Here is a 13,040-nt window from a genome sequence, read left to right as displayed (position 1 = left end):
TCTTAGTGACCCCATGTGACAGAGTTAAACTGCCCCATAGTGTTTTCTTGGTTGTAATCTTTACAGGAGCAGATTTCCAGGTCTTTCTTCCATGGTGCTGCTGGATGGATTCAAACTGCCAACCTTTCATTTTCCAGCCAAACACTTAACCGTTCGTGCCACCAAGACTCCCTCTCTAGAAGTCAGGGACCATGTTATTCATCCTTATATCCACAGCACCTAGTACAAACACACATTTGGGTGCTGAGGAAGTATTTGTAACAATACAGGTGTCACCTTGTATTGTTACTCTGGCCACCTACCTGTCTGTTTTTCCCAGATGCCTTGCGTACCCTGAGCTCACAGACTGTGCCCCAGCTATCGCAGTGCTAAAGAATGGAGGTTAAAGTAGGTATTGTATCTAGGAATGTTGTTGTTGCTATGAGTTGATCCCAACTCATGGTGACCCTATAGGACAGAGCAGAGCAGTCCCATAGGGTTTCCTAGGCTGAAATCTTTACGGGATCTGATGGCCAGGTCTTTTCCCCTAAGAAGCCACATCTAGGTATGCAGGAGGAAGGATTTTGTTTTTCTTTTTTTTGACGTTGTTTTCAGTTTACCTGGGGACTATTGACGTGACATTGAATTCTTACAGATGGGAAAAGAAAGGAGTGGAGTGGCTGCCACACACTGGGATGGAGTCTTTCCAAGTTAAGACAAAGGAAGGGAGAGAAGGAGGGGTGGCAAAGCAGGAGACAGAGTGGCTGTGTTCCCAAGGCCAGCGGTCTGCTAGATGAGGGGCAAACTTCTTAAAAAGTCAATAATTAGAAAACCGATTCTGGGTTCTGCAAATAAACACAGGACAAAGTACATATAGTCTAGAGATTAATATTCACGGCAATGGCATTTACTAGCTTAGCCTGTCCTAACTAAAAAAAAAAAAAAACTTTTTTTTTTTTTAGCCTATCCTAGATGTGATAAATTTGATGTTAACTTTACCTTTTAAAAATATTTATTTATTTTTTTTAATGTAGAAATAAAACTGGCTTATTGCAAAAAAAAAAAAAAAAAAGGCCGTGGGAGGGAACCCTCTCAAATATACAACAATGCTTAAAGCGAAAAGTTCTCTGTGACCACAGCCTAAATAAAAACTCAATAACCACTGTTAATAAGTTGGTATTAAAAAATAAATAAATGAATTGGTATTTTTCCTTTTAGCCTTTTCTTTCATTTACTTTCTTAGCTTTTTGCTTCTTTATTTTTTAAACAAAGATTAGATTATAATCTCAATATCATTCTGCAACTTACTTTTTAAATGTATCAACATAATGTGAACATTTTTGTATGTTAGTATAAATAGATCTATCCTAAAGATGGAGCCCTGGTGGTGCAGTGGTTAAGAGCTCGGCTGCTGACCAAAGGGTCAGCAGTTTAAATCCACCAGCTGCTCCTTGGAAACCCTATGGGGCAATTCTATTCTGTCCTGTAGGGTTGCTTTGTCCTATAGGAATAGATTCCACCACAACAGGTTTATCCCAAAGACCTATCTTTTTAGCTACAGTATAATATTCTACTTACTTAAATAATCCCATTATTTCTGAGCAATCAGCAAGAAGGACAAGCATGTTTTGCTGTTGCAACAAGAACTATAGCAGATATCCTGATATATCTTTGTAACTTTTGTTTCCATAAGAACAAAAAATAGTCTCACTTACTCCCAATCAGAATAGGACCACCCATTTTTTTTTTTTTTAAAAGGCATATTGGGGGGTGGCGATGATAATGGTAAACATCTGGGTTTGGTTTGAGGGTTTCTGTTTTGATGAAAGAGAAGCCCATTTACCGTGAATCTCATTTTCTAGCTCCATTATCCTAAAAGCGCTACTTTACACATAAAAGATCAAATCTAAAGTCTAAATTTGGGGCTGGAGAATTTGGATGAGCCTGTGGGAAGTTCTGGAATGTCGGATTCTTACCTATATACCAGTAGGAACTGCAGCTGCATAGCTCCTCCTCACTGGGTCAGTTTCCACTTTTTCCTATAGAGGGAATTAAGGGTTCTTTAGTTACACGAGTTAAGTGCAGTCTGAAATTCAAAACAACAGTATGCCTTTCATAATTCTCCTGAGAAAGAAACAGTCCAATGGTAAGCAATGCTGCTAAGGCTTCTCCTCTGCCCCTTCCCCGGCAGTTGCATCTAAATGCCATCCTAAATGTGCTTTATACTAACAGAGTAGACGAGTCGCTGATCTCTCTGAGCCAGCGTCTCCTAACCTATAAAATGGTGCCACCTACTTTGAATCATTAATGTGAGGATTAAAGATAATGTATGTAAAGTAGTAGAACAGAGTACATGGTCCAAGAATGGCAGCTACTATTATTTTCAGTTGAAGTTCCTAGGATTAAATAGCAAGAGGAGGAGCTAAAGCTACAAGGTAGTTAGAAGGAAAAAAAAAATTCCGAGGAATATATTGATAAATTCGGACATTTTTATTGCAGCAGCTTTGAGACCTGTTTTCTATGGGGGCAGAAACTAGCATCTACTAAGAAGCATTATCTGCCAGACTCTGTGCTAGGAATTTTACGCGCATACATCGTCTTACTTAATTCTCGAAACAAACTTGTAAGGGAAGTATACTTCTCCCATTTTATAGATGGGAATCTATGTTCTGAGACCCAGAATGTTTAAGTGGCTTCCTCAGATTTATCAGTCTAGTAAGTGCATACAACCACCACTGGTTACCATCGAGACAATTCCAACTCATGGTGACCCTATGTGTTATCAGAGTAGAACTGTGCTCCATAACGTTTTCAAGACTGTGACTTTTCAGAAACAGATCACCAGGCCTTTTTCCCACAGGACCACTGGGTGGATTCAAACCATCAACCTTTCGGTTTATAGTTGAGAGCAAACTGTTTGTAACACCCACCCAAAGATCTCTTCTCTCTTTTTTTTTTTTATTATACTTTAGATGAAGTTTTAAAGAGCAAACTAGTTTCTCATTAAACAGTTAGTATACACGTTGTTTTGTGACTTTGGTTATCAATGCCATGACATGTCAACACTCTCCCCTTCTTGACCTTGGGTTCTCTACTACCAGCTTTCCTGTCCCCCATTGACTTCTAGTCTTTGCCCCTGGGCTGGTGTGCCCCTTTGGTCTTGTTTTGTTTTATAGGCCTGTCTAATCTTTGGCTGAAGGGTGAACCTTGGGAGTGGCTTCATTACTGAGCTAAAAGGGTATCCAAGGGCCATACTCTTGGGGGTTTCTATAGTCTCTGTCAGGCCAGTAAATCTGGTCTTTCTTTTTGAGTTAGAATTTTGTTCTACCTTTTTCTCCAGCTCTGTCCAGGACCTTCTATTGTTATCCCTGTCAGAGCAGTCAGTGGTGGTAGCCAGGCACCATCTAGTTGTACTGGACTCAATCTGGTAGAGACTGTGGTAAATGTAAGACCACTTCTCTTACACAACACAAGGGCCCTGGAATGAAAGGAAAGGCAAAAGAAATACGCAACAGACCAAAACCACAGACAGGCTCTGCAGAATTCTTGATTTCCTCTTCGCAAAAACTACCTCATAAACGTGACCTTAATCTTAGAAAAGCTCATACTTGAGATACATAGAGATTCCATAGCTATTTCTTCGGAATACATTTCTCTTGTATTACTATGTACAGTCTCTCCAACAGCGCATGGTATACCCAGCTCCCTCTTCCCATCTAATTTAGCATAATAGCATTGTAATTTTTGGATGTTTTTGGCTGCAATCTACAAAAAATACTCTAATCAAAATAGCTTAAACAATGAGGAAAATTTCCTTTTCCACGTATAAGAAGTCTCAGTGTAGAACAGCTCTAGGGTTGACTGATTCAATGACTCAGATTCCTTCCATTTTTCCTCTCAGCCATCCTCAGTGTGACAGCTTTGTCCTCAAGTTCCCCGCAAGGTTGCATGATGGTTGTCCAGTCCTGGGTACCATGCCCAGCCATGACAGCACCATGCAGAAGAAAAGACTCCAACTTCCCTGTATTTCATTTGCCGGAGCTCAGTCACATACTGTTACCTGATCTGCAGTGTCCAGAACATGTGACATAAATGGTTTACATTTTTATTCACCAAAATTCCATTTTAAAAAGTTTCTCTTCATGCCAGTCTCTGACAAGCAGAATACAATTACTACGATTTTCAAGTGAAAGTCGGTAAAACATCAAGAGTGGAGTCCATTATTGATAGTTACTAAGCATCTTTACTTTGCTGGGGGCTGGGAATGCAAAAATAGGACTTTGTCTTTTCCCTCAAGAAATTTATAATCCTGAGTTGCGATAGTGAAGGATTCCATGGGGAAACTACTAAATGACACAGGAAGCATCAAAAGAAGATGGAAAGAATACACAATCATTATACCGAAAAGAATTAGTCTATGTTCAACCATTTCAAGAGGTGGCATATGATCAGGAACAGATGGTACTGAAGAAAGAAGTCCAAGCTGCTCTGAAGGCATTGGTGAAAAACAAGGCTTCAGGAATTGATGGAATATCAATTGAGATGTTTCAAAGAACAGGTGCAGCGCTGGAGTTGCTCACTCATCTATGCTAAAAAATATGGAAGAGAGCTTCCTGGCCAACTGACTGGAAGAGATCCATATTTATGCCTATTCCCAAGAAAGGTGATCCAACCGAATGTGGAGATTATAGAACCATATCATTAATATCACACGCAAGCAAAATTTTACTGAAGATCATTCAAAAACTGCTGCAGCAGTATATTGACAGGGAACTGCCAGAAGTTCAGTCTGCTTTCAGAAGAGGACATGGAACCAGGGATATCATTGCTGATGTCAGATGGATCCTGGTTGAAAGCAGAGAATACCAGAAGGATGTTTACCTGTGTTTTATTGACTATGCAAAGGCATTTGACTGTGTGGATCATAACAGATTATGGATAACATTGTGAAGAATGGGAATTCCAGAACACTTAATTGTGCTCATGAGGAACCTTTGCATAGATCAAGAGGCAGTTGTTTGGACAGAACAAGGGGATACTGATTGGTTTAAAGTCAGGAAAGGTGTGCGTCAGGGTTGTATTCTTTCACCATGCCTATTCAATATGTATGCTGAGCAAATAATCCGAGAAGCTGCACTATATGAAGAAGAACGGGGCATCAGGATTGGAGGAAGACTCATTAACAGCCTGTGTTATGCAGATGACACAACCTTGCTTGCTGAAAGTGAAGAGGACTTGAAGCAGTTACTAATGAAGATCAAAGACCACAGCCTTCAGTATGGATTACAGCTCAACATAAAGAAAACAAAAATCCTCACAACTGGACCAATGAGCAACATCATGATAAACGGAGAAAAGATTGAAGTTGTCAAGGATTTCATTTTACTTGGATCCACAATCAACAGCCATGGAAGCAGCAGTCAAGAAATCAAAAGACGCATTGCAGTGGGTGAATCTGCTGCAAAGGACCTCTTCAAAGTGTTGAAGAGCAAAGATGTCACCCTGAAGACTAAGGTGTGCCTGACCCAAGCCATGGTGTTTTCAATCACATCACATGCATGTGAAAGCTGGACAATGAACAAGGAAGACTCAAGAAGAACTGATGCCTTTGAATTGTGGTGTTGGCGAAGAATATTGAATATACCACGGACTGCCAAAAGAATGAACAAATCTGTCTTAGAAGAAGTACAACCAGAATGCTCCTTAAAAGCAGGGATGGCGAAACTGCATCTTACATGTTGTCAGGAAGCATCAGTCCCTGAAGAAGGACATCATGCTTGGCAAAGTACAGGGTCAGCAGAAAAGAGGAAGACCCTCAACAAGGTGGATTGACAGTCGCTGCAACAATGAGCTGAAGCATAATGATTGTAAGGATGGCGCAGGACCGGGCAGTGTTTTGTTCTGTTGTGCATGGGGTCACTATGAGTCGGAACCAACTCAACTGCACCTTACAGCAACAACAACAGTATAGGAGATAGAAGAAGTCCCTGGGTCATGCAAACAGTTAAATACTCAGCTACTAGGTGAAAAGTTGGAGGTTCGAACCCACCCAAAGGTCAGAAGACAGGCCTGGCTATCTGCTTCTGAAAGGTCACAGCCTTGAAAACCCTACGGAGCAATTCTACTCTGCATAGGTGTGGTTGCCATGAGTCAAAATAGACTCAATGGCAACTAACAACAACAACAACAGAGGGGATAGACACTTATAGAGAAGACCACAGTGAAGGAAGACTTTCATAATTGTTGGAAGATAAGCACCAGTAACTCCACCTCCATTCTTGTCTGTGGACATGTGCCACACCACCTCCAGAATGTAGAGAAGAGTAACCCTTCCTCTTCAGTGGATTAGAGACTTCCCCTTCACCATGAAGTAAGTGAAATTTAAGCCTCAGGGCCTTTCACTTCCTCCCTCCAAGGCACTATTTTGGTAAAATTTGAAAATAATAATAATAATTTAACAGGAACTAGATAAGAATTTTGCCTCTTTCACTCAGATTTCTATTTCATCACCTATCTCTTCAAGCAGCCTGGCATTGGAGGGGCCCCCGGTATTTTTGGAATCCAGTTAAGGGGAAGGTGAATGACAGATAGGTTTGAGTTTATAAGACATATGTGTATGGTTTGCAGTCACTTCCATGTACAGTTACACTACCACAAGCCATTCCAGAGCAGGGGCAGCTTTCTGGGACACTCTTATCATCCACTGTGCCAGCTCAGCCCCCATCTTGCACTCAGCTACAGGGTCTGAGGTCATATGGGAGCGTGAACATGTTCTTCAGCCCCTGGCCCCAGATACATATGGGCAATGGAGGAGAAATAAAGTTCTCAATGTACAGACAGTCTATGGATAGACGAGTTTCTATAGACAGTCTATAGAAAATTCTTCCAAACATCAGATGAGACGAACTGTGAGTGGTTGATTCAGTTCTCACAACACCTAACCAGACTGAATGTTCTGTCTTATCAAGAACATGCCTGATAATGTAATGCACACAATTAGGAAAGATTAATCCTTTTTTGTTGCTATTTTTAATGGGAATTTTGAGAAATAGAATCTATGAGCATTCTTAGGTTTATAGAGCACGTACCTCTACCTGACCAACAAAAGCAAGTGTGTTTGTTCGTGACAGCTCATATGGGATAGAAACTTGACAGACGTTTTCTCACATTTGACAACAATCATATAAAGCTACATATTACCAACAAGTTGAGAAGCTAAGAGAAACTTTCTTAAACTAGCAATAATTAAAAAAAAAAAATCAATTTTAATCAACCATTCTAGAGAAAACCTGAAATGGCCTTTCGTTTCTTTCCTTAGATAATGATATCACAAAACTATAATAAAGGGAAGAGATGATCAGAGTTTGTAGCCAAAAGATGTTTTTTAGAAAAGATTTTAGAGCTATGCCAGTCAGTTAATAAAAATACTGTGTTGTTTTTCTGGATTTGTGACATTTGTGGCATCTGTCCACTTTAAAATTTAATTTGTTGTGATTTCTCCTCTCAATCTACATAAGTATTTACATTTATACCTAGTTTTTTATTCATAATTTTGCTTCTTTTTCTGACAGAGGATCCCCCAAATTTAAAATCTTTAAGTCCCCCACAAAACCTGGATCCACTGCTAGTCAAGGGAGAAAATGAGACAATATTAATGGCTACTTTATTTTAGAGTCCCTGGGTGGTGCTATCAGTGAAGCGCTCAGTTACTGTCATGGAATGAATTGTGTCCCCCCAAAAATATGTGTCAACTTGATTAGGCCATGATTCCCAGTATTGTGTGGTTGCCCTCCATTTTGTGATTGTAATTTTATGTTGAGAAGATTAGGGTGGGGTTGTAACACCACCCTTACTCAGGTCACCTCCCTGATCCAAGGTAAAGGGAGTTTCCCTGGGATGTGGTTTGCACCACCTTTTCTCTCTCAAGAGATAAAAGGAAAGCGAAGCAAGCAGAGAGTTGGGGACCTCACACCACCAAGTAAGCAGCACCAGGAGCAGAGTGCATCCTTTGGACACGGGGTCCCTGCGCCTGAGAAGCTCCTCGACCGGGGAAGATCGAAGACAAGGATTTTCCTCCAGAGCCGACAGACACTGTCTTTACCTGGAGCTGATGCCCTGAATTTAGACTTGTAACCTACTAGACTGTGAGAAAATAAATTTCTCTTTGTTAAAGCCATCCACTTGTGGTATTCTGCTATGGTAGCACTAAATGACTAAGACAGCTACTAACAAAAAAGTTTGGCAGTTTGAATCCACCCAGAGGCACCTCAAAAGAAAGACCTGGGCATCTACTTCTGAAAAACCACGCACTGAAAATCCTAAGGAGCACAATACTACTCGGACACAATGGGGTGACCATGAGTCGGAATCAACTCAAAGGCAACTGGTTTGGTTTTGGGGGGCGGGGGAGGGTAGGTCTGGTTTGTTTTACTCATAGTTGGTCTGTATTTTCTGTGTAAGATCCCACTCAAAGAAAACAGGATTTATCCCTTTGGAAGTAGATAATTATTCTTTTACCAGGTCATCACAGGTGGCAGCATGGAACGGTGCCAGACACTAGATTTTGGTGTTAATTTTTGGCTCACCAGCAGACTGAGAGAACCTGGGCTTGTTACTTATCCTTGGAAGTCAGCTGGTCATCTGTGAAATGATAACTTTGGGTCAGATGAACTCAAAGTTTTCTTCCCATGATTTTAACAGCTAAATGTTACCCCATGACTTACTGCAGAGAACACCCAAGCATGACCCATGAATTTTTAATTCATGAATGACTGCCGCTAGCTTTATGAAACCCGGTCATCCTCATAAGCAGGTTAAACATATCTCCTATCTTATTTTGCATTGTTCTATTGTTTAATAAGCCCTCTTTTCATACATAGGGCAGAGTTAAACTTTTGCACCACCCCTTCTAAATAGCCAGAGATCCTGTATATAGCCAGAGATCCTGTATACAGCCAGAGATCCTGTATAAGTGGGACCCAAAGTAATTAAACTTTACTGTTACCAGTATATTACCTTCTTTTCTATATGCTTCCTAATTTTTTAAGCTACCTTATATACGTGATCTTATTTTATCTCCACCAAATTCTTGGGAAGGTATGCGGAGCAGGAATAATTCTGCCCATTTAATAGGTTTGGAAACCGAGATGGAAAAAAGCTAAATTAAATTTACTTGACTAGAGACAGAAACAACCAGAATATAGGTTCTTGGATGCCCAGTCCCATTATGAAGGTCAATATATAAAAAAAATAATAATAAATGGGATGGCTCGGTAGATGCTCTGGTTATCACCAAAAGCCAAAAATACTAACTCATTGCCATTAAGTCGATTCCAACTCATGGCAACCCCATGTGGTACAAAGTAGAACTGCTCCATAGGGTTTACTTGGCTGTCATCTTTAAGGAAGCAGATCATCAGGCCTTTCTTCCTCAGTGTTGCTGGGTGGGTTTGAACCACCAGCCTTTAGGTTAGTAGTCAAGTACAAACCATTTGTGCCACCCAGAACCCACCTGGTTATCACCAGTTACTGGCCTATATTGGTCAAAAGCCCTAGGACATTCATGACAATGGGCACATGGGTGTCAGTGTAACAACTGTGCAAAGTGAGGACTGAGTTTATCCATTGTTAGGAACGGTCCTGGAATTCATCTTAAATATCAAAGGAAAGACAATGGAGAGTAGCCAGTTCCTGAAGATAATGGAACATTGCCCTACCACCTCCCGCCAGCCCCCAGAGCACAGCTAAATGTACTGGCTGAGTGACTAACAGCCACGGATAGCTCCTAGTCAGTAGAACACAGACAGCATGTCTGTGCAAGGGCCGGCAGGCTGGCCGGCTGGCCTCGGCTCGTTCTCTCTGACCTGTTCTCCAACGAATACCTGAGATTAGGCGGTTTATCCCTGGTGGAGTTGGACTGGACCCATGAAGACGACATGTACACATCGGGCACCAGTGAGTCTCTACACCTGCTTAGGAGCCTCTATTCAAATACTGAGGAACAGTAGCTTTGTGACAATAGTCACACATCTGGTGTCTCTCTGCTGCAGCCTCTCAGTGAAATGGGAGCTCCCTCTGAAATGCAGGCTCGCTTACCCGAGAAATGGAGAGTAATGTTCCTGAGAAGACGGAGCCCTGGTGGTGCAGTGGTTAAGAGTTCAGGCTGCTTACCAAAAGGTTGGCAGTTCGAACCTACCAGCGGTTCCTCTGAAACCCTAGGGGCAGTTCTACTCTGCCTTATCTGGTCGCTATGAGTCAGAATCAACTCGATGGCAGTGGGTTCCTAAGAAGTGTGGATCTAAGAATGCAGCTTGAAAAACAGGGCAATTATGAGTCCAAGTATGTGACCCCTGAGTATGATTTTGGTGAGTGGTTGTCTTGCAAGCATCTCTAGAGTCGCTATGAGTAAGGATCAACAAAACAGCGATGGTTTTTTGCTTTGTTTTGTTTTAGTTGGGGAGGGGTTGTCTTGCAATAGTTGCAGATTGTCCCCTTAAATATATACATATTTCTTTTAAAACAACACTGAGACAAACGTCTTGAACACATTTTGGACATGTAGGTGATATGGGACTCAGCTCTGGGCCCAAGTGTATAAGCTGAGGCCTGCTGGGATCAGGAATCATTTTTTGATAGGGTCTGTCTGGACAAGTTGTCCTATCACTGTTCTCCATGACTACTCCAGGCCACTTGAGTCACTTGATGGCACCAACACAATCAGACTTTCAGCCCCCATAGTGCAAATGAAATTCAAATGCAGGTGGTGTTCTGGTGTCTTAAGAATTTTTAATGGAGAAAAACACATCTTGGCTTTCTTACCTACACAAATACTGATTTACAAGGGCTATTCCTACCTCACGCTTAATAGCTTTGGTAAAATGATATACATTTTTATAATTTTTAATAAAAATTTTAGAGCACATCTATGCTATTGTCTACCTTTTGTCGAAGAGAATCTACAGCTCTCAGACTGTACCCCATGCTCATCTACCACCCATTCATCAGTGGAAGCTTGTGTGTTGCTGTGATGCTGAGCAGGGTTCAGCAAAGCTTCCAGACTAAGGTGTACTATGGAGAAAGGCCCAGTGATCTACTTCTGAAAGTCAGCTAATGAAAACCTAGGAATCACAACAGATCCAATCCACAACTGATTGTGGGGATGGCTCAGGACCGGGCAGTGTTTGGTTCCATTGTGCATGGGTCACCATGAGTTGGTGACTGACTGAACAGCAGCAACAACAACATAAGAAAGGAAGAAATGGATGAGGTAGAAAAAGATAACTCATGCTTAATGAAAAATCTCCTCTATGCCAGGGCCCATACATGTATATGGATTTTACACCTCCCTGCAACTCTTAAGATGTCAGTATTAGAATCTTCATTTTACAGATGAATAAACTGAGGCTCCTAAAGGTGAGGCAATTCACCCAAAGTCATAGTAGTGGATTCTGGCCTGTTCAACCCCTAAGACTCATCTCCGGTGCCCAAATTCATGAGCTGTGTTTATGACACCTAATGATTTGGCAAATGTTTGCATTTGCAAGTTGCTTAAACAATCACAAACCTGGCATTCCATCACTGGAAGGGAGACTCATAAAATATTATACGTGATTAAATACTGCTGATAAAAGCTAATCTTCTAGGCAGGACCCAAACAACAGATAATTCATTGTTTTTCTAATGGTTTCTTACTGTTAATGGGCTTCCCTCAGTGTTCCAGTAGCATCATAAAGAACCCAGGAATTTAAACTAAGAGCTTGGCTCTTCTTGATTGAAAGGTGCCCTTAGGTTCGCCACTCAATTTTGCCACATGCTACTTTCCTTACCTGTAAAATGGATGTAATAATTATACTGAGGGTGAAATAAGACTATATGCATGAAAGCTCTTTGAAAATATTGTCCAGGAGTCTTGGCTTTCTTCTAAGAAATACAAGCATGGTATAAAACAGACATACACTTGTGTAATAATAGCTGATATTTATTGACTGTTTATTAGACATGGGCACTGTGTTAAATGCATTACAGCCTACATTTCATGTAATCATCTCTACAGGATAAGTACTAGTATTATCCCCATTATACGGATGGGGAAAAGAAGGCACAGAGAAGTAAGAAACCTGGCAAGTCACATAGCTGGGAAGCGGCAGGGTCGGGTGGGATTCCAACACAAATGGTTTCCTTCCAGAGCCCATGGTATTAGCCATGACACTATACTGCCTCCCATATCTAAGTACAATAAAATGATACTTCAGGCAGAAGCTTTTACATAAACAAGTAGATTAATTACCAAAGGATAAACATTTGATCTACACACTCCTGCCAGAAGAGTCCAGTGCAAACATATACCTGACTATGCTGGTGCCCAGCAAGAGAGTCTTCATTAGCCACCAGTATCATGTTTCAGCTCCTTGGGTTCCCCAGCCAGGCTTTCCCTGTCTCTCCTCCTTCACCATAATCAGACTTCCCCTCTGTGGACCCTTAGCACCTTGCGGTGTCTACTCACACTCTTCCCCCTGCCTGACTCTTCACAGAAGTCTCCCCAGGCCCCGAGGTTGGGCTATCTGTCTGCCTTCCTTCGGCGCTTAGAGGGCCCTGAGTATCCCTCTGTCCTGGCAGAACCTCCTCTAGAGAAATCCTTTACTTCTCTGTCTGTTTCCCAAGAATAGGCACCTCAAGGGCTGACCTGCATCTTAGTCATCTTTGTGCCTTTAGGATTTCATCCTGCCAATATTCAAATCTGTCCCCAGGAAATGCTTTAAAATTGTGAGAGAGTAGTATCCTGGATTGAATTCTGGAATAGAAGAGGGACATTAATAGAAAACACAGGTGAAATCTGAATAAAGTCTGTAGTTAATAGTTTTATACCAATTTTAATTTCTGAGTTTTGATGAATGTACCATGGTTATGTCAGATGTTAACATTAGGGGAAGCTGGGTGAAGAGTATAGGGGAACTCTCTATACCATCTTTGCAACTCTTCCATTAATCTAAAATTATGTCAAAATAAAAAGTTGAAAAAATAATCACTAGATGGGTTAGTAGCATAGATGTTTAAGGCCACCC

The sequence above is a fragment of the Loxodonta africana genome, chromosome 3 (assembly GCF_030014295.1).
Source record: "Loxodonta africana isolate mLoxAfr1 chromosome 3, mLoxAfr1.hap2, whole genome shotgun sequence".
Lineage (NCBI taxonomy): Eukaryota > Metazoa > Chordata > Mammalia > Proboscidea > Elephantidae > Loxodonta > Loxodonta africana.
The sequence above is the reverse complement of the archived record's forward strand: the minus strand, read 5'-3'. Positions refer to the sequence as shown.